The 23,429-nt window shown below is 37.7% G+C and overlaps 1 long non-coding RNA gene across 1 annotated transcript in view; it reads right to left on the bottom strand.

The window, feature by feature from the left end:
- The window catches only part of LOC129045437 (uncharacterized), a 74,385-nt gene extending 62,432 nt beyond the window's left edge, over positions 1–11,953 (bottom strand). Inside the window, exon 1 of the long non-coding RNA XR_008505183.1 lies at positions 11,844–11,953. This is a non-coding gene — a long non-coding RNA (uncharacterized LOC129045437). The remainder of the gene's footprint in view (positions 1–11,843) is intronic.
- Positions 11,954–23,429: the final 11,476 nt, after the last annotated feature.

The raw sequence follows: 23,429 nt of genomic DNA, 5'->3' as shown, positions 1-23,429 counted from the left end.
AGATTTTATTAGAATATAAATGATAGGGGTGCCTGGGTGTCACAGTTGGTTAAGATTTGGACTCTTGGTTTAGGCTCAGGTCATGATCTCAAGGTCCTGAGATGGAGCCCCATGATGGGCTCCCAGGTCCATACAGACTCTGCTTGAGGATTTTCTCTCTCCCTCTCCCTCTAGTCCCTCCCCACTGCTCTCTCTCTCTCTCTCTTTCAAAAATAAATAAATCTTTTTTAGAAAAAGAAATAAATGATAAAGAATAAAAGTATTTGAAGGTTAAGAACCAATGTCTAAAAACCTAATGGTCAACTAATCCAAATAGTTGTCTGGCTTCATAATGGTCAAAAAGTCTAAAATAGGTGTTGACTCACACATAAAGAATTTTCATATTTTCCAAAATTTCATAATAATCACATTTTTAATCTCCAGATGATACCACATCATGCCCAGAACCAAAAAGAATTTTGAAGACAAATGAGGTTCTCAGCAAGCAATGAGTCATCCTTTCTTGAGTGGAGTACTGTTGGAGTTGAGTGTGCTTAAAACCTCATGGATCATAGAGGAACTAAGTAAGAGCCAAGATGCTCAACCGTGATGCTCTAGAAGCAAAAATCATAGAATCTTCTGTAGCAAAATAGTTGTTAGCCAAAAGAACCACAAGAACCATTACCACCACAGTGAGAGCCATATATATGGCCACACCCACAACCATAGCAGGAGCCATATTTCCATCTCCTACACACATTTCTGTAGTAATTGAACTAGATGGTATTAGAAGATGACAATTCAGGTGAGTTACAGAAGAAAATTTCACGTACTGCCTTGGGATTTTTCTATATCATCAGAGGTTTACAGAATGTATATCACACCTTGCCTTCTTGTCCCACAAAAAATTATACTTAAAAAAGCTTATTATTGTTTTATTTTATGTCATAAGAAGCCATCTAATTTTATGGGCCTTACTTAGTTCAGTTCCCCAAAATCAATCATGAACTTTCAAAAATAACTTGTGTAGTCTATAGACATGTTCCCAGTGAGTTCCAAATATATATTCCACAAGTGTCATAGTGCAAAATAATCCATTGCCTTTCTCTTCACTAACCCATAGTTATATCTTGCACTAAAGTTGGCACTATGTTAAATTTCTTGATCTATCTCCTAATCCAATAGTTGGCCATTTGCCTCTTCACTATTCATTTCCTACTCTCAGTTGATTTAAAGGCAATATACTTAAGAAATAAGCATCAGATTTCCAGCCTGACCCTGTTCCATGTGAATCCCTCACACAGTCACACCTCCTCCCACCTCCCTTCCTTCTTTTCCAAATCAGCATTTCTCAGCTCCAGCACATTTTCAATATGGACCACTCCTTAGTATGGCTTTTATTTCATTTCTATAGAGCCCCATATTTTAAAAGACCTTTACATCCTTTCTAGTTTTCAGATTCTGTGATGTATAAATTGTCCCTGACATCTCTCTGGACTCATACCCACACACCCCTGCCTCCCAAGGAAAGTAAGTGTCATTTCTCCAGAACCCCTCCAGGAGAATTTCCTCAAGCTGTCCTGGAGGTTTGTCCTTTTGCTCTCATTCCCCATGTATGATACACAAAAACATAATTCTTGAACCCTAATCTCAGTCCTTCTTCACCTACTTCATTCTGCTTCCTCCCACAAAATAATACAACACTACATCCAGTAGATCCTGTAGTTTTCCCTTTTAAATCTGTGAGACCACCACTTCCATGAATATTTCAACTCTTTGATATAAATATGGCAATTCACCCCCCCCAAAAGTACACAATCGGCATTGTATTTCTTATCAAAGTTGCCAGACGTCAACCTAAGCAATCTATACTACTCAGATGGGTGGCAGAGGCAGAGAAAATCAAGAGTGCTCTCAAGGCTTTTTTTTTTTTTTTTGAAAGGAATATGCCTTTATAAACAATTTAAATATGGAACTGATGGCTTGGAACTTAATTGCCCAAAAAAAGTGAATTCACACTGAAAAAAAAGAAAAAGAGAGAGAGGGAAAGAGAAAATTCTCCCTTTCTCTATTCTCTTTCAGCTTCTCCATGTAACCACCACCATGTTTAGAGTAGACAGGTTTTCTCTTTGACTGCTAATAAACAACAGTCTAACAGAAAATTCTCTCTTAGGGATGCCTGGGTGGCTCAGTCGGTTATGCGTCTGCCTTCGGCTCAGGTCATGATCACAGGGTCCTGGGATTGAGTCCCACATTGGGCTCTTTGCTCAGCAGGAAGCCTGCTTCTCCCTCTGCCTGCCACTCCTCCTGCTTGTGCTCTCTCTCTCTCTCTCTCTCTCTCTGACAAATAAATAAATAAAATCTTTTAAAAAAAAGAAAGAGAATTATCTCTTAAACCTTATCTGGACTAGGCATGTAAGTAGGGGCTGAGATTACCAAATAAAATACAGGAATATTCAATGTGAATTTCAGTCATTCAGTGAATGATTATTTTAATCATTAGTGAACGACTAATACTGCATGGGACAGCCTTATATTAAAATATCATTTGCTGTTTACCTAAAACTGAAATTTAACTGGATGTCCTGTATTTCTATTTACTAAATCTGACAATCCAATATATGAGTAAATAAGCACATGATATCATTAGTTTATTTGGCCATATTCTTCCTATATATAAGCCACATCAAGTGTTAATGCAACATGATTTGAAGGAACTAGAGTTAAACCATCAGTGACTACTATTTATAGCTTAATAATAAAGGCCACTTTTATATATTTTATGCATTTCATTCTGAGAGAGCCACTGAAAAGAAATGATCTCATTAGTGACTCCTCTGCATCTTCCCATGGTCTTCGTACCGGGACAAGCACTATCAGGGCACCTCTTAGACTGGAACCACAGGATCATGACATTTTTTTGTGTTCTGAAGCTGTGGGTTATGGAGCATTTACACAGCATTTTACAAAGCATCATGCTAGGGAATAATTTTGACGATTTCATAAGGACCACATTTGGGTTACTGCTTTGTATTCTAGCCCAAGTAAAACACTTCAATGTCTAATGGTATCATGCTAAGCTTTTAAAAATAGATCTATTTTAGGCAATGACAAATACAAACATGAAATTACATGTGCTTTTAAAAGTTAAGGCGATTATATTACCAGCTTATGTACATCCCGTCAAATACATGTGAGAATAAGGAATTAGCCCTTCTAGTTCCATGTGATCCTATGATCTTAAAATAAAAGAGACTTAACAAAACTATTTTTTTCAGAAAAGTTAAGTCAGAAAGAAATATATGCACACAAATACATAGTTTTTAAGTTTGTTAGCTTTTTTTTTAAAGTAATCTCTGTGCCCAACATGGGCCTCAAGCTCATGACCCCAAGATCAAGAGTTACATGTTCTACCAACTGAGCCAGCCAGGCGCCCCTACAAATACACAGTTTTTAAAAGGACTGGAAGTAAAAGTAATGAAATTACAGTAGGAATTTTATCTAGTTAGTGTAATTATGGTTTAATTTCTCTCTTTTTTTTTTTTTTTAAGATTTTATTTATTTATTTATTTGAGAGCGAGAATGAGAGAGAGAGAGCAGGAGAGGGGGGAGGGTCAGAGGGAGAAGCAGACTCCCTGCCGAGCAGGGGGCCCGATGCGGGACTCGATCCCGGGACTCCAGGATCATGACCTGAGCCGAAGGCAGTCGCTTAACCAACTGAGCCACCCAGGCGCCCCTAATTTCTCTTTTTAAATTTCCTGAGTTTATAAGTGTAATACAGTGATAAAATATTACTTTTGTAATCAGAAAAATAAACATTGTAAGTTTTCTTCTTTAAATTGAGTAGAAATCATATTAATGGAAGTGATAAACTCCTTTTACATATTCTCATTATTAACTTTTCCCTGCTACTTCTTCACCTTATGGTCGTTTGGGGAAAATATCATCAACTGATAAATTAAGAGAAAAAACCTATTTTGGCGATATCCAGCACTTTATACTAGGTTTCTATATTAGCTTGCTGGGGCCACCATAACAAAGTGCCACGACTGGGTGGCTTAAACACTAGAAATTGATTGTCTTACAGTTCCATAGGTGGGAAGCCTGACCTCGAGCTGTCCTCAGGACTGGTTCTTCTGAGGGCTGTGAGGGAGAATCTGTTCCAAGTCTCCCACCGGGTTCTGGGAGCCTCAAGTGTTTCTGGGTTTGTAGATTATGTTCTCCCTGTGTCTTCACATCTTCTTCCCTCTCTGAGTGTCTGTGTCTAAGTCCCTCTCCCATAAGGACATAGTTGTGTTGCATTAGGCCCACCCTGAAGACATCATCTTAGTTTGTTATCTACAAAAACCCTGAGTACAAATAAGGTCATATGAACAGGTACTGTAGGTTGGGACTTTGACATCTTTGGAGGGGGACACAATTCAACCCATAACACTTACATAATGTGCTCTGGCTGCAAAAACAATCATTTTCAATTAGTAATAGAAAGCATGCCAAAGTGTCCTCACTATAGACTAAAGAGGATATGTCATTTATTGTGCTATGGGAGACTGTAGTGTTTGTGGTGTGTAGTGTGTACTCTTTCTCCATCAATTTGCAAATGTCATAGACCCTTATACTCAGAATTATTTGCATGGAGCCTTTGGCGGGGAGTTTGATGTTGGCAGGGACTCCATAAAACCTCTATGAGAATGCAGTTACAGAAGTTGTATGGCTTCCAAATGATGGGTGATCCCAGTGTTACATGGAAGAAAGAAGCACTGGACAGTGGTAATGGGATAGTTTGTCTCTGAAAGGTTTGGCTCATTAATCACAACAGCACACTTAAAACTAAAAAAAACACAATTGTTAGGAAACCTAATTCTTGACCTTATTTCATCATCTATCGACTAAAGTTTTCTCTAATTAAGAATCTTTGTACACTGTGGTAGGAATGTAAAATGTTGCAGCTGCTATGGAAAAAGGCATGGAGAGTCTTCAAAATAATTAAAAATAGAATTACCATATAATCCAGCAATCCCACTTCCAGGTATTTAACCATATGAACTGAAATCAGGATCCTGAAGAGGTATCTGCATACCATGTTTATTGCCGCATTACTCACAACAGCCAAGGGGCGAAACAACCTAAGTGTCCACCCACAGAGAAATAGATGAAGAAAATGTGATAGATGCAGACAATGAAATATTATTCAGCCTTAAAAAACAGAAAAGAAGTTTGCCGTTTGTGACAACATGGGTGAACCTGAAGGACATGATGCTGAGTGAAATAAACCAGTCATAGAAGGAGAAACACTGCATGATTCCACTTACGTGAAGTATCTAGAGTTGTCAAACTCATAGAGACAGAGAGTAGAATGGTGGTAGCCAGGGAATGGAGGGAAGGAGAATGGGGAGTGGAAGTTCAACAGATACAATGTATCAATAGTACAAGATAAGTAAATTCCGGAGATCTGCTGTCCAACAGTGTACCTATAGTTAGCAGCACTGTGTTGTGTACTTACAAATTTAAGAGTACAGACTCATGTTAAGTGTTCTTATCACAGAAAAGGGGCGCCTGGGTGGCTCAGTCGGTTAAGCGTCTGCCTTTGGCTCAGGTCATGATCCCAAAGTCCTGGGATCAAACCCCTCATTGGGGGCTCCTTGCTCAGCAGGGAGCCTGCTTCTCCTTCTCCTTCTGCCTGCCACTCCCCCTGCTTGTGTTCTCTATCTCTCTCTGTGTATGTAAATAAATAAATAAATAAAATCTTAAAAAAAAAAAAAAGTGTTCTTACCATAGTAAAAAAATGAAATAAAGTAAAATGTTACAGAGAAAAAGAATAAAAACAAAAAGCCTTGGCCCCAAATGGCTTTCCTACAGTCAGCTGCACTGGTCTTCCTTTCTGTTATCTGTCTACAAGCTGTCAGCTTTGTGGGCCCTGCTTGAATCATCGCTAAGCCACTGATTGAAGTATCTTTCCTTGTCAGTTACATGTTTTGGGGAAATGGAGTCCACAGGTGTATATATAGACAATGCAATAGAGAAACAAAGACCACATGGCATATGAAGCCTCCCCAGATGTTCCCTCTGACTCTGGCAGGTTCTGTTTATAGATGAATTATAAATACACAGCTACTATGGATGGTGGAGATGGGTCAAAGTTGATCTTTCACCCTGGAAGTGTTTTGTTCTATGTAAATACAGCAAATCTGAAATTGAGTCTAAATTATATTCCAGAAAAATGAATTCCTTTCTTATAGTTGTATGCACAGTATATATTTTTACTAGTAATAAATATCTAGCAGCTTGTCATGACAAAGTAGGAGTGATTACCATTATCAAGCAATATTATTATAACATAAATTCAGTACATTTTAGAGTCATATGATTTATCATCTGGCCATGCTGTGTTGTGACCACAGTAACCTGACCCATGTATCATGTCATAGACATTCCTCAAAATGTGCTTGCAATGACAATCAGCAATGTCACGAAATACTACAGAAATCAAGTATCTTAGTCAGCTTGGGCTGCCATAGCAAAATACCATAGGCTGGGTGCCTCAAATAAGTGAAATTTACTTCCTCACAGTTCTGGAGACTGGAAACCTAAGATCAAGGTGACAACAGGATATGTTTCTGGTGATGGCTCTCCTTGGGTTATAGGTGGGTGGAGAGATATGTGAGAGAGAAAAAGAGAGACAGACGTGGGAAGATGCCTAGCTCTCTCCTTCTTCCCATTATGAGGTCCCACCCTCATGACCTAACATTAAGTACTTCCAAGGGCCCTTCTCCATATGCCATCACATTGGAGGTTAAAACAGTCTTCAACATGTGAATTTGGCAGGCGGGGGGGGGGGGGGGGGTTGGAGAGGATGGACATAAACATTCAGTCAGTAACGCCAACTGTAAGTCTAGTAGTCTGTTTGGAGCTACAAAAAGCATTTAATTTACAAGCAATGGCAGGAATATATATGTCTTTATAAAAGACAGGGAGATGCCCCAGCTCCTAGAGACAGCATCACAGCCGTATCTGTGGGCCCAGCCCCAGCCAGAGCTGTATGCACAAACCCCAAGAGAGATCCCCTGGTAGGGGCACCACAAAGTGTCAGCAAGTAGTGGAGGCAGGAGAGACTTCTAACCTATGCAGATGAGAGTGGGCAGGGCTCACCACAGGCTCCACCACCTCGCTCCTTACAATGCTTCTCACAAATGTGGCAGAATTTACTGTGTGCTCCTCCCATCCAGAGACAGTTTCATGTACAAGACTTTATCTGATGCTGCAAAAGTATTTTGCCCTACTCAGTCACCATAGAAATGATGGTCTTCATAGGCCTAATAGATAAATGTATTCGTTGTATTCATGACACATTTTGTTTTGTTATAAACCTCTGCTTATATGTATTTAAACATTGTGGAAAATCAGAATCTTGACATAGCAAGTCAACTTCTATTACCACTTATTTAAAAACTAAACAAAATTACAGACAAGAAAACATGTTTTGAAGACACATTCTTTTCTCATTATGTGAGGGCCAAATTTAGAACTAATGGTTCAGCTTTTCCTTCCCCATAAATTCCATAAGTTCCATTCCATAAATTTAACTTTGTAATTTTTTACTCTAATTTTATTAGTTTATCGAAGCACATCTACATAAACAGCCCATTCCCAAATCAGCAAACTCGGGAAAATAGGAATGTCATGTATGATTGTTTATCTGCTTGTTCTATAGGAACCCCAAAGAAATGGACTGATTTGAAAATTTTGTGTACATTCGTAAATAGTATTAATATCTGCTCTTCTGAGGGTTAAATGATCTCTTTTCTTCAATCCTCGGTATCTCCAGCTGAAATATCATGGCCTTGGACTACATGTTGTCTAAGGCTGTCTTTTTCAGTTCCATGAAAACACTATGTAAAGAGAAATCTTCCCTACTTATTACAGAAAGCATGGCTCTATCCCTCAGACATCCTCTGAGACACAGCTTATAGTTTCCAGACAACATGGCCTTTATATGTTTTTAACTAAACCCTATCCAAACCTATTTTTTCTTCCCATAGAATTTAAACATAGTGGCAAGAGTATCAAGAAGTTTATTATCACAAGTTGGTATTACTTTTCATACTTATTTCTGCAACTTCAAATCTGCCAAGTACAATTACATTAGTCATAATACCTATAACTTTCTACTTAATGAGTATTTCACTCAATATAAAATGAAGAAAGAAAATTTGTATGGAATGACAAAAGATCCCAAATAGCCAAAGCAATCTTGAAAAAGAAAAGCAAAGCTGGTGGCATCACAATTCCGGACTTCAAGCTCTATTACAAAGCTGTCATCATCAAGACAGTATGGTACTGGCACAAAAACAGACACATAGATCAATGGCACAGAATAGAGAACCTAGAAATGGACACTCAACTCTATGGTCAACGAATCTTTGACAAAGCAGGAAAGAATATCCAGTGGAAAACAGACTGTCTTTTCAACAAATGGTGTTGGGAAAACTGGACAGTGACACACAGAAGAATGAAACTGGACCATTTCTTTTACCATACACAAAATAAATTCAAAATGGATGAAAGACCTAAATGTGAGACAGGAAATCATCAAAATCCTAGAGGAGAACACAGGCAGCAACCTCTTTGACTTCAGCTGTAGCAACTTCTTACTAGACATGTTGCCAGAGGCAAGGGAAACAAAAGCAAAAATGAACTATGGGGACTTCATCAAGATAAAAACTTCTGCACAACGAAGGACACAATCAACAAAACTAAAAGGCATCCTACAGAATGAGAGAAGATATTTGCAAATGACATATCTGATAAAGGATTAGTATCCAAAATCTATAAAGAACTTATCAAACTCAACACCCCAAAACCAAATAATCCAGTTAATAAATGGTCAAACAAAGAAGACATCCAGATTGTTTATAGACATATGAAAAGATGCTCAACATCAGTCATCATCAGGAAAATACAAATCAATACCATGATGAGGTACAACCTCATACTTGTCAGAATGGATAAAATTAACAACTCAGGAAACAACAAGTGTTGGTGAGGATGCAAAGAAAGGGGAACACTCTTATGCTGTTGGTGGGAATGCAACCTGGTGCAACCACTCTGAAGAACAGTATGGAGGTTCTTCAAAAAATTAAAAATAGAACTACCCTACAACCCAGCAATTGTCCTACTAGGTATTTACCCTAAGGCTACAAAAATACTGATTCAAAGGGGCACATGCTCCCTATGTTTATAGCAGCATTATCAACAATAGCCAAACTATGGAAAGAGCCCAAATGTCCAACGACTGATAAATACATAAAGAAGAGATGATAGATAGATAGATAGATAGATAGATAGATAGATAGATAGATAGATGATAGATAGATAATGGAATATAAATACATAAAAAGAAGTGGTTATATATATAATGGAATATTACTCAGCCATAAAAAAGAATGAAATCTTGCCATTTGCAACTATGTGGATGGAGCTAAAGTGTATTATGCTAAGCAAAATAAGTCAGAGAAATACAAATATCACACGATTTTACTCATATGTAGAATTTAAGAACAAATAGATGAACAGAGAGGAAGGAAGAAAAAAAAGAAAAGAGAGGATGGCAAACCATAAGAGACTCTTAACTATAGAGAACAAACTGAGCTTGATGGAGTGGAGGTGAGCAGGGAATGGATTACATGGGTGATGGGCATTAAGGAGGACACTTCTTGTGTTGAGCACCGGGTGTTATATGTAAGTGATGAATCACTAAATTCTACTCTTGAACCAATATTACACTATATGTTAACTAGAATTTAAATAAAAACTTGAAATTAAAAAAGAAAGAAAATTTAGGAAATGTACTTTATACAAAAAGTTTACTATTTAGGAAATGTACTTTATACAAAAAGTTTACTATTACTACTTATCAGGGCAATTATCACATCCTAAACGTCATTTCAATCTACATCTATCTCACCACCTATAAAATACACCTATATTGCTCAGTACATTCTTGCCTGTTTTATAGGGAATGGGTGGGAATTCTTGACATACATTCTGGAGTCATTAAATATTAGTTATGAAATGGGAGATATTTACAATGCCCATGTTTTAATCAAGGAGCATTCCAGGAGATGTCAACATTTGGTTGCTAAGCTATGCATCACTCAACAGAAGCTTGTGACAATGGTATAAAAGCTATCTTATAAAAAAAAAAACAGGTTCTTGCCTGTTTCTGATACTCACAGAAAAGCCAACTTGGCAATATGGGGTTTTTCAAAAACAAGTAACTCTGGCAAAAACAACTTTTATTGATTGCTTTACTGAGAGGGAAAATATATATATATAATAGCCAAACATTGTCTTGCTTTGTACATATTGTTTGAAAAAAAAAAGAAAAGCTTTAAACTCTTACCTTTCCATTTTATAACAGCTTATGGAAACAAACCAATGAAAGCTAAATTGAGCTTCTGTTCCTCCTTCAACCAAAAGCCGCACCTTTGGGTCCAATGCCAACTGCATTCGTAAGGTATCATGGTGAAGATTAGAGTAAACAGATTGGATTGTACTGGGTACCTTGTGACCAGGGCCATATTCAACTCTGGCAATGTGACTATTGTAGCCATAAATAACCCTTTCATTGACCCCAACAAGAATGATTCAATCGACGCAAGTTCAATTGTACTATCAAGGCTGAGAACATAACACTCATAGTGAATAGGAAGCCTAACTCCATCTTCTAGAAGAGAGATACCATCAGTATCAACATGGTGATGCCAGTGCTGAATATGTTGTGAAGTCCACTGTATCTTTCTTTTTGACAGTTTTATTGAGGTAAAATTGATATATGAAGAACTGCACATATTTTTTTTTTTAAGATTTTATTTTTTCATTTATTTGAGAGAGTGAGAGAGAGAGAGAGCACATGAGAGGGGGGAGGGTCAGAGAGAGAGGCAGACTCCCTGCTGAGCAGGGAGCCCGATGCGGGACTCGATCCAGGGACTCCAGGATCATGACCTGAGCCGAAGGCAGTCGCTTAACCAACTAAGCCACCCAGGCGCCCAAGAACTGCACATATTTAATGTGTATAATTTGATGAGTTTGGCCATAAACAAACACCCATGGTACCATCACCACAATTAAGGTAATAAACATATCCAACACTCCACAAAGTTTTCTTGTCTTAACCACCTTAAAAATATTGGGCCTGGGTTGCCTGGGTGGCTCAGTCAGTTAAGCATTTGCCTTCAGTTCAGATCATAATCCCAGGGTCCTGGGATCAAGCCCCACTTGCTTCTCCCACTTCCTCTGCCCCTCCCCCCCCCCCCCGCTTATACTCTCTCACCCTCTCTCTCTCTCAAATAAATAAATAAAATCTTTTAAAAAAAATACTCAGCCTCACTTTAAGAATGAAGCCAAAGGAATATTCTCCCCCTTCTGCTAATAATGCCTATTTCTAAGATGAGACTAAATCATGAGAAGTGACACATCCCCAAAGCCTTGTATGCCACCAAGTGCTTGACTCTGCTAACCAAGGTCATCCCTGATAATTTTGGCATTATGAGAAAACTAACAAAAGTCTAATGATCACTGTCCATGACATCACTGTTACCCAGAAGACCAAAGATAGTCTTCTGGCAGTGGTACTATGGCCATGATGCTGCCTGGAGCATTGTCCCTGCTCACACTGTGGGCAGGGTCATCCCAGAATCAACGGGGATGCTGGCTAGAATGGTCTTCCGTGTCCCCACACTCAATCTATCCATATTGAATCTGACCTACTGCCTAGAGAAAATTACCTGTATTATTTTTTTAGAGTTTCTTAACAAGTTACCACAAACTGACTGACTAAAGACAACTGAAACATATTCTCTTACAGTTCAAGAGAGCAGAAGTCCAAAATCAAGGTGTCAGCAGAGTTGTTGCTTTTGGGGGGGCAGAGGGAAAATCTGCTCCATGCCTCTCTCCTAGCTTCTGGTGGTTCCTGGCAATTCTTTTTATTCCTTGGCTTGTAGATACATCTTTCAGTCTCTGCCTCTATCTTCACATGGTGTTCTTCCTGTGTATCTACTCATCGCCTTCCCTATGTGCATATCTTTGTCCAGATTTCCCTCTTCTTTTATATAAGGACACCAGTCATTGGATTAGGACCCACCCTAATCTATTATTACCACAACTTGATTATATCCGCAAACACCGAAAACTTTTCCCAAATAAGGTCACATTCTGAGGTTCTGGGTGAACATGAATTGGTGGGGGCAGGGGAAGAGGGTATTTTTAACCCAAATACACCAAGAAGGCTCTGAAGCAGATATTGAGGGACCTCTGAAGATCATCTCGGGCTGTATGAAAGATCAGGCTGCCTCCTATGATATTAAAAGTGAAAACCACTCCTTCATCTTTGATGCTGAGACTGGATGGCCCTTAATGACCATTTCGTGAAGCTCATCTCCCAGTGTGAGAATTAATAGGACTATAGCAACCATGTATTTGACCTCATGGTCTACATGGCCTCCAAACAGTAAAAGCCCTTGCCAACCCAACAGGAACATGAGAAAGAAAATCCTTCAGTTGCAGAAAAGTAACCCCCAACTCTTACCCAAAACAATGAGAATCTCCCATCCTCTATAAAGATCCATCTCAGGTTCCTAGAGAAAGCTTGGAGCTTCAGGAATCCCTACCTTGTCAGGTGCTGTCATTATTATCATAAAGTCTACAACTGTGCTCAGGAGGGGATGGGTGAGGGAAAGGTAAATTGAGAAATATGCATTCAATTCAATTAATATTTATTGAGAGCTTAAAAAAAAAAAACAACAACATGACTCTAGACACTGAAAATAAAAAGATGAATAAAACCCAGAACAGACCTTCAATGAACCTCCAACTTAGTGAGGTTGAAAAGTACATAGACAATCAAATTGCAAACTGACTGGATGAGTTACTGGAAATAGAAAGTGACACAGAAGTAGCGAGAAAGTAAAGAGAAATCACATGACTTAGGTCTCAAAACACTCCAACCACAGTCCACTCAGGGCTCTCATCATTGCTGTAATTCTGCCTGCAAATTTTACTTCGTGTATCTATGCAACTCAGTCCCTCACCACCTCCTGGTCGTGTTCAAGGTCACCATGTAGTAGAGGACGTCCCTGAAGATCCTTATTTATAACTGCTACCTTCCATCTATCTACCACCCCTACTTAACATTTCTTCATAGCCTTTATCACCCTATACCCACTCGTGTTGCACTCATTTCTTTTGTTTATTGTCTGTTCTTCCCACGAGAACACAGACTCTGCAAGGGCAGTGATTATTTTTCTACATTCTTCCCTGGCGGGGGGAGAAACAAAAAATAGAGTCTGATATACTGGGCCAAATAATAAAGCTATTTGAATATCAAGGTAAGAGGTATGGAATGTACTCTACAGGGAATGGAGAACGAGAGAAATCTCTGAGCAAATGAATGACATAATCAGGTTGCTACTTCGAGATATAGCAATTATTATCCTTTGTCCCGATCACTTAGTCATGTCCTATTTCTTTGAAACCATTATTTGCTAAGTCACTCTTGAGCAAAAACCTTTCCTTGAGTATTTGCCCTGATTGTATTGGATTTGGGGCAGTCTTTGTAAGCATCCATGTATCCAGGAACCCTGGGTCTGGCAGGTATTAAAAGGTGTTCCAAAGAACCAGTTTCCAATATGAAAAATGCTCTGTCAAATGCTATACAATAAAGTCCCTTCTACAATATACACCATTTGCATTTATTCCTTAAATTTTACTTGAGAACCTCCTACATGCCAGGATTATAAATAGGAATACCAACTGAAATGCAACTGGGAGCATTTTTACGTCCTCAGGAGAACCACTGTATAAAGAGAATCAGCCTGACATTGTTTGACAAACTAACATATCTGTGCAGTAAAAATAACTTTCAAGCGGAGAATTAACTAAGTTCTTTTGAAAGGTGCTATTTTAGAGAGGATGTTAGAATATGAAAATCTTAGGAGTGTACAAGCATTTTTTGAAAGGAAACTACTGGCATTTTTACACAGCACTGGGGAACAGGTCAAATAAGTCATACGGGTTACTTTTTAAATAAATAACCATTTAGGAGGCAATTTTCCCTGGATTAAAATGAATATTTTCAAAATAAACTTTTGATTGGGCCAAATCAACCCTTTACCAAATTAGTATCAACTCAACCTCAGTATGGTATTTATTTGACCATGAGAGTTAAAAACCCTTGTTTCAGATGCCGGGTGAGGGCTGAGTTTTCATTAGATAATCTGAAGCTGAGATTGGGTACTTTATTTGAACCACTTTTTGCAGCAAATATTTTGTATTAAGACATATCGTGTGTTTGTTTCTTTGTTTGGATAAGAGTCTTATGTTACTGACTGCAACATGTGTAAGGCTTTTAAAGAGGAGGACCCTACTCTTATTTCTAGGTTTTGTTTGGGTTTGATTTTGTTCTGTGCCTTTTATACTTTGGAAACCATCTTGCCTCGTGCAATGCCTTAAGGACACTAGAACTGCAGCAAATGCTTGTTTTGTGGAATTCTTCTGTCCTAGGATTTTATTCACTTAGTATCTATTCCTTTTTGGATTTTGGACTTCCCTGTACCTATAAGGAATTGTGGCTGCTGTTTTTCCCCATCCCCAAAATGCTCAGTTGTTCTGGAAAGTATTTCCTTACTGTATGAACATTCATTTAGTCTTCTAGAAATTTCTATTTAATTTCCCAATTATTGATAATATATTATTACATCAGTACTTCCAACTCTTCATTAGTAAAAATTCACCACATTCAATAAAATGAAAAATTTACTACATTATTGTTCATCTTCCTCATATTCTCCTTTTCATTTTTGTACCAGTGCCCTTGTGTTAATTATAAATGATGATTTTTTTTTGCCACTCTTAACTAAAATTCAGAACTTTTGTACCCCCAATCTTTCATTTGTAAAACACACCTGTTTCTTTTACCACAACAGCCCTCTCCATAAAACCACTAATAAATTCGCCAAACATGTGATGATAAAACTAAGTTTTATAGTCTTCTTCCACCTATTTTCTACTTCTTACCAAATATACTATTGATTCTTTAAACCAATTTTTTTTCTTGAATCCATGCTTTTGTTCTACACCTGGAACATCATCAGATCTGGAAATCATTTCTTTCCCTGAAAGTTGCTTACCTCCTACACTCTCCATTCCCCATGAAAATTTCTCCAACTTGGGGGAAACAAAGTGTGAATATTAACTTTCATTTGTCCACAAAAACAAAACAAAAAAATTAAAGGGAAAATAGAAAATGAGCAATTTATTTTCCCACTAGATACTTTGTAATTTATTAGATTTAATCTAAACAATGCTGCTGAAGAGCCACATAAAAATCCAATACTATCATAATATTAATGGAAATTCCGTTAGTTCAAAGTCAGTGTTCATTAAATGTGTACTTTAAAATGCACATATAATTATAGTAGATTACATCATGGGCAAGAAATATTTAATGATTATAGATTTATGTAAATAAATGCATTTAATTTTGAAAGAGGATGATTGCATTGAAAATAAATCATATCTCCTTTGTGCTTCCCTTCCATCTTAGAGGGTGAGCTCGTTTTTTCTTCCCTATAATCCTTAGCCATCCATCAGTGTGGCATCCTACCTTGTTTCCACTTTTACTTCTCTCTGGCTCCTTCTTCATCTGTCTCAACTCCACCTTCTTCTCCTGACTACTCCTTTCTAAGAGATTTTTTTTTTTTTAAGTGGGCTCCATGCCCAACTCGGGGCCCAAACCCATGACTCCAAGATCAAGACTTGAGCTGAGACCAAGAGTCCAACACTCAGTTGACTGAGCCATCCAGGTGCCCCTCCTCTCTAACAGATTTTTGATGTTTGTGGGACTTGGGTTTGGTTTGGTTTGGTTTGGTTGCCAAGCCTAGTGGATTTCCCAATTTTATTTTTCTCAGCCTCAGCTGAATTCCCCACAATTAATCACATTCTTTTTCAAACCCTTTCCAATACCATCTTCATTCTCCTTCTGCTACTTTCCCTTGAGAGAGAGGTTTTCTTCATTCACAATTCTGCCTTCATCCTAACTCAACTACAGGAGTCTTCCAAGATGCAATTCCTTGACCTTACTCCCTCATTCTCTTCCTCTGATTTCTCTCATTAAATTCTGTTTTGTGCTCCTAACACAGTGGCCGGCTTACAGAAAGTGCTCAATTAAAACTTATGGGATAAATATGGGTATGACTAAATGTTTTCTTCCCTGCTTATAGCTTTAAATAACAAATTAGTCAGATTAGTCGCTTCCAAATTGGTAAGTCATGTACTCTCCTCCAATCTACAAGTCTCAGCTAGAAGATTCCCTTCTTGGATGTTATCATGACCTCAAATCTGTGACAAAACTGACTTCTGAAAATATTTCTGCCTGTTAGTAGCACTGCCTCTCCTCATGATTACCCAGGTTCAACATAAAGTGCCCCTTTTACTCATTTGTGTCACTAAACCCAATCCTTGCCCATTGGACATGTCACTCTCTTATTTCAACAAGCCTGATTCTGGCCCCAATATCCTCATTCGTGGATCTCCCAGTGGACATGTGGCTCCAGGCACTCAAGACATCTTGCATTTCCCCACTCCATTCTATTCTACACATTGTTACTAAATTTATATTTCCTATCACTGATTCCTTCTGCTTAAGGTTCTGGATTTCATACTGTGCTAATTCTGAATCTTCTGCCTGGATCACAGATCTTTTATAATGTAACTCTTCAGCAACCATTCTAAACCTGCTCACCACACTAAGTCATGGTACTCAACAAATTATTTATTTATTTTAAATTCATCCATATTCAAGACACCATTTTCCAGCCTAGACAACTAATTTAATGTCATTTGCATCTCTGCCTCAGTCCCCACATAGTCCCCATGTTGTTGCTCCCCCCTTGCATTTTTCCTTCTTCTCTTATCTATTGGGCCAGTTATTCAAGCCCAATTCAATTTTCCCCCTCTACAGAATCTTTCTGTGGTTACCAGAGGTCTCTGAACACCTGCCAACCTTCTTGTTTGTGTCACATCACTGTTAGCCACCAAGTGTTTTTCTGGAGGTGTTAGTGTTGATTCTCCAAATATGTGCTTAATTTCTTTCATGGCAGCAACTATCACAGCAGTGATCAAGCACATAGTAAGTGCTCAATGAATCCCTGTTGATCATGTGCTAAACGCAGGTGGAAGCAGTGTTGCCACTAATTCATTTGTTTGATTGCACCTTGTTTGAGAGCCTGAGTTTCTGAAAATGTGGTTCATGGACCAGCAGCATCAACATCACCTGAGAACTTGTCAAAAACAAAAATTTCCAGACTCTACCCCAGACCTACTAAGTCAGAAACTCTATGGGTGAGGCCCAGAAATCTGTGTTTTTCAAGCCCTCGGAGTGATTATGATACACACTGTCATTTGAGAAGAACCACTGTGGATCAATCATCTAGTTGCCAGAGCAGCATTTCTAGACAAAATAGCACTGGGTGACATAAATGATTAATTTACCAAGCTTTTATTTTTGAGAACATTCTGACCTGCTTAAAACAAGGCAAACGGTGATTAGCAATGTACTTTTTGTGAATCACAAAGCTTTAGGTAATAATGGAAACAGTGCAATCATTCTTCTGAATCTAAAAGGTTTTGCAGTGAAGGTTAATATTCCATGTTTCTTTCAACTTTTGCCTTATTCCCCCTCAAAACTGACTTATCATGCAGCGCAAAGTGGAATCTAAAGTACAAAAGTTATTGTGGAAAACTCAGTCTAGCTGCCACATACTTCTGAATATTTGGACAGGTTTTAAGACCTAAACATTAGATTTCAGGTGCCCATCCACCACTCCTTATGGATAACCTCATCTTTGGGGCTCTGATTAGGGATGAGATCTGGAACAGAGACTGCAGACACTGATGCTGAGGAAGCCATTACATGCTCAGAAGGTTTTAAGGATAATTTGGAGAGCTCAGTGTGGATCAGTAATCTGCCCAAGGGCCAAAATTGCACAAAGGGAAGCCATGTACCCCAGAGACTTAGCACTTACTTTCATTTCCACCTAATTGGATCATGTATTACTCACAGATCTCCACAGAAACAGAACAAACTAGAGATAGACAAGTAGATAAATAAGTAGGTAGTTAGGGAGATGATATATATAGGCTACAATATAAGATAAATCTTATATCATATATATAGGATGTAACAGAAGAGATACAAAGGTGTATATATATAAGATATAATGGGAGATATATATATGATATATGTAGGATACAGTAGGAGGTCTGAAAGAGATTTATTTTAAGGAATTGATCACATGACTTAGGGGCTGTCACAAGAGAAATCTGCAAAGCAGACTGGAGACATAGGGAAGAGTTAATGCTGCAGCTTGAGTCCAAAGGCAGTCTAGAGACAGAATTCTCTCTTCTGGTGGACCTCAGTCTTTTGTGGCCTTCAAATGATTGAATGAGGCCCACCCACATTATGGAAGGTAATCTGCTCTACTCACAGTTTACTAATTTAAATGTTAATCTCATCTAAAAAATACTGCCACAGAAACATCTAGACTGGTGTTTAACTGAATATAGGGGCTCTGTAGCCTAACCAAACGGACCTATAAAATTAATCAATGTATATGGTAGACCACTTGAATTCTCAGCAGCTATTATAGGGTAATTCAGGTTCTCTAGATATATTTAATAACAGAGGGACTCTTGAATTTAGTCTCAATCAAATGGAAAGTATGTATTTCCAGGTGGCAGTAAAGAAAAAGAGATTTTCCCTTTTCTTCAAAAGGGAGTCCTCAATTCCTGGTCTGAGGCATAATTTTTCTTAGCAGGCTTTGAGGTGATAGGGAATGTTTTCTCAATCATGGAGGTGGGTTAAATTTCCTGGGGAAGCTTTTATAAAATACCAACAGTCTCACCCCAGCCCAATTAAATCAAAATCTCAGGGATGGGGTCCAAGCATTGGCATTTAATAAAAGCTCTCCAGGTAAACCTGATGTGCATTCAGATTTGAGAATCATTTATCTAAAGGAAACCTTCCCCAGCCTGTCCTACAAATGCAATCATCAGGTGAGTCTGATACTGTAATAGATGAGAAAATGGCCAATAAATAGGGGGCGGGGAGGTGTGGTCAGAGCACAGAACTAGAGGCGATCCTGAGAAGTTTCGAATAAGAAAACTCCTCTGACAATAGTTTGACTGCATCTCAGGCTTCATTTGTCCTTCTCTAAAATACTGCCTCTCCTCCCTCTCTTCCCTTCTACCTTTTCTTCCTTCTTTCCCTTTTTCTTTCTCTTCCCAATTCCTCATCCTTCCACGCTTCTCCTCCAAGTTTTAGGGAAGACAGTGTTACTGACTTAGAGATAATGGTAGACCTTTTATTCTTGCTGACTACCTGTGGGTTGGGAAGAAACAGGTGGGCCTGTCCTAGGAGAGTTGGGAGACAGATAAATGCTGGATTATGGGGGCACTTGGGGGGCTCAGTCGTTAGGCGTCTGCCTTTGGCTCAGGTCATGGTCCCAGGGTCCTGGGATCGAGCCCCACATCGGGCTCTCTGCTCAGTAGGGAGACTGCTTCTCTCTCTCCCACTCCCCCTGCTTGTGTTTCCTCTCCGGCTGTCTGTCTCTATCAGAAAATAAATAAAAATCTTAAAAAAAAAAAAAAGGATTATAAAGCTCCACCCAGGGAGTAGGATTCAGGGGTTTGGAGTGTGCTTCACGGGGGCAGCAGAAGTAAAGGGGTGGTGAAGATTTTACAAGGTTTGATTTTTCTTGTGGAATGTAACTTTTCAGCGCCACAGAATAGAAGGCTACTCAAATGTAGTGCAGAAACCAGCAGCATTAGGATCACCTGGGAGCTTTTTTAGAAATGCAATTCTCAAGCCCCACCCAGATCTAATCAGCCTCCCTGCAAGTGGGGTCCAGCAACCTTGTGCTAGCAAGCTTTCCAGGAGATCATTACACACGCTAAAGTTTGGGAGCCTCTGGTATAGAGTAAGTGGGTGACCCTCAGCTCTCCTTACATCACTCTATTTCTACTATATTCTCTACCAGATTTCATTGGTATTTATTTGCATATATTTACTTACAGCTGATTCCTATGCTAAATTCATATTTATTTGAAACATTTTTTGGTGGTTCTGTTAGGTCTTCTGAGTCCACAGCCAATTCATCTGTAGATTATATTAGTTCTCATTCATTATTTTATTTTATTACCTAGTAATGCTAAAAGAAACAATGGTAATTGTGGACACCATTGTAACTCATTTGTGGGAATTTTTTAGGGTTTCAACAATAAATTTGATGTTAAAATTTGTTTAGAGAAAGATACTCTTCAGCTAAAATTTGCTTTAAAAAAGATATTCCTCACCAATTTTACCAATAACTTTCTTATCAAATCTTTTTCCAACATTAATATAATTTCATCTCCTTTAAATGAATCCACATGAATTCATAATATTACCCTAGCCATCCAAGAATGAACACCACTTAGTCAAGGGGCTTATAAAATACAGTTGTAATTGTATTTGTTAATATTCTACATTTTGCCTCAATAGTGAAAATATTATTTCTGTGTTCTATTTGACAAGTTTTGAAGCTTTCTTAACTTTTTCTATGATCTATAGATTATTTAAACTCTTCAAAATTGTCTCTTCCTTAGTCTTGAGTGGCTGTCCTTGATGCTATCTGGATAGCTTTAAGGAATGAGTGGATGTTGAACAATTTCCTCAATAATTGCATAGATATTAAATTACATATTGCTCTTTTTTAGCAAAATTCAGAAATTCCAAGAAAATAATAAATTTTCTTCCGGATCTAAACATTTTTAACATAAATCAATACAAAATATTACCCCATAAGTTTAACTACATCTGCTAGCTTTGTCCTCTTCCTCATCCCTCATTTCTGTTCTTGCCTCTTTTATTTTCCTTGATCTATTCATGGTACAATGAGCTTTTGGATTTTTTCAACCCTACTGCTTCTTGATTTTCTATTTCATTATTTTCTGAAAGCGTTTAAACATATAATTTGGTTTATGTTGGCAGCTTTTGTGATAAGAGTTAATAGCTCACAGACACATTTGGTATGCTTTGGGGGGGTGATGGTATTATAGTGGCAATATCATTTGAATTGTTTACCCTCAGAGGTCTAGCAAATCACCTCAACCAAATATTTATAAATTTGTGGTTTCTAACAAGGTCCCCGGGCTTCTCCATTAATTTAAAAAATTCAAGTTTTGTTCATATATAATACAACTAGATCCTTCCTGCCTTCCTTATGTTTGTTCCGGGGTTCTTTGTACAATTCTTTTTAAATACAACGCTTTTATGTCCATTTTCACTCTTACGTAATCAAGAATGTAACAAAAGTGCTTAATTCTATGAACTTTCCTCTACATACACCTTTAACAGTATCCCAGGGGTTTTTATATGTATTCTTATTTGTTTAATTCAAATATGATTTAATATTTTCTTCTTTGACTGCAAAATTATTTACTTTGGCCCTGTTTAATATGATTTTACTTCTGCTATTTATTTCTAGCTTTGTAATAGTATTGTCGGTATCTGTGACCTACACTAATTTTACCTTCTAGAATATATTGGTATTCAAATCTTAAAAACATTTACGGGTACTTAAAAAGATGACTCTGTAGTGGATAGAGTTTACGATATAGCTCTTGATATTTTTTTTCATCTTCCACTTATCTGTGACCAACATGATCTTTCAAGGACTAAAAGGGAAAATTAGTTCCACTGTAGGACTGACTGCCTGTCAACTTCTAGATACAATATTTTCTTTAGTTTTGACTAAAGGTTTCAGTACTGTCACTTGTTTAAATTCATATCCATAAAATGTACATCTCCTTTACAGCTGTTGCATGTTACCTTTGCTTAAAGTTTAGTATTGGTCTTGCAAACACTTTTATATTTGTGTCTATTTGATGACCAACTTTACACTTCCTTTGAGTTTTGAACTTCTGATTTATTTTACATGTGGATCTCATGGAAAATGTATATTTGTATTTGTGCTTTGCTTTTGTCTTTGTCTTTATTTTACTTTATAGCCCATGGTTTCTTTTATTTCCAAACTCCTCAAATGGCTCTTATTTTTAGTTTTTTAATCAGTGAACATTTTCCTAGTTTTCTAAATTTTTTTCACTCTTAGTATTTAATATCTTCATTCAATTTTAGGCATATTTTATTTATACCAAATTATATGTTTAAACGCTTTCAGTGTTTACCATTACTCCCTGGGATGAAAACTTCCCTCTTTATATACTATTTTTTTTATTCAATCCTGAGTTGGCTGATCTACATCTTCAAGTAATTTTATTTGGTTTTGTTTTGCTTCCATCAAAGATACATTAATGATCTCCTTTCTGAATCTTTGTGTATATGAAAGTCCTTTCCTATTATCTCTCTACCCATGGGACAATATTGGGATGGAGGGGTTAAATTCTTGATTTAGCAACTCTTTCCCTCAAAGTATTATAATCAGTGTTCTACTTTCTTCTGGTGTCCCAGGTGTGGAAGAGATATCGAAGAACAGAAATCGTTTTTGTTCTCTTTGGGGGACATTTCTTCTGCCCATCCCATGTAGAAGTCTAGGTTTATCCTTAAAGTTTAATAATTCCACCTAGTTTTGCCTTGTTGCTACCACTTTCCTTTCATCTCGGTGAGCACCTACAGCACTTGTTATCAGTAGATTTGATTTCTTCGGCTTACTGGAAGTTTCATTTACTGTGCCTTTGAATAATTTTCTTTCTTATTTTGAATTGTTTTCTTTAGAAATACCACTTATGTTGATGTTGGAAAGCATCATCTCCTGGGTAACATTTAATTGGACAGTTGGGTATTTCTCTTTGGCTGCTCTTTCATTAAGTCCCTCTTGTTTTCTTGGCAATAGTCAAATACCTTCATCTTCATGTTTGCTTTGAAGTCTGCCATTCCACCACCCTCTTGCACAAAATACTTCCCTTTTCCTTTCCTTCAGTGCTTTGAAGTTTTTCCAAATATGCCAAAGACATTTGTCGAAAACTCTAGTTGTATTATATATGAACAAAACTTGAATTTTTTAAATTAATGGAGAAGCCCGGGGACCTTGTTAGAAACCACAAATTTATAAATATTTGGTTGAGGTGATTTGCTAGACCTCTGAGGGTAAACAATTCAAATGATATTGCCACTATAATACCATCACCCCCCCAAAGCATACCAAATGTGTCTGTGAGCTATTAACTCTTATCACAAAAGCTGCCAACATAAAAATCAAAGTACAACAAATGGAAAGACCCACTGCTTCTCCCTATGCAAAACCTACTGTGGATACAGAAGTGTGCCTGCTTATTTTTGTGTCAAGAATTAAAACTAAAAAAAAAAAAAAAAAAAAAAAGAATTAAACAAAACTTGT

Source organism: Mirounga angustirostris, unplaced genomic scaffold (assembly GCF_029215605.1).
Source record: "Mirounga angustirostris isolate CCGP_5_RB_7025 unplaced genomic scaffold, mMirAng1.0.hap1 SCAF_1, whole genome shotgun sequence".
Lineage (NCBI taxonomy): Eukaryota > Metazoa > Chordata > Mammalia > Carnivora > Phocidae > Mirounga > Mirounga angustirostris.
This window is presented reverse-complemented; position numbering and strand designations above follow the sequence as displayed.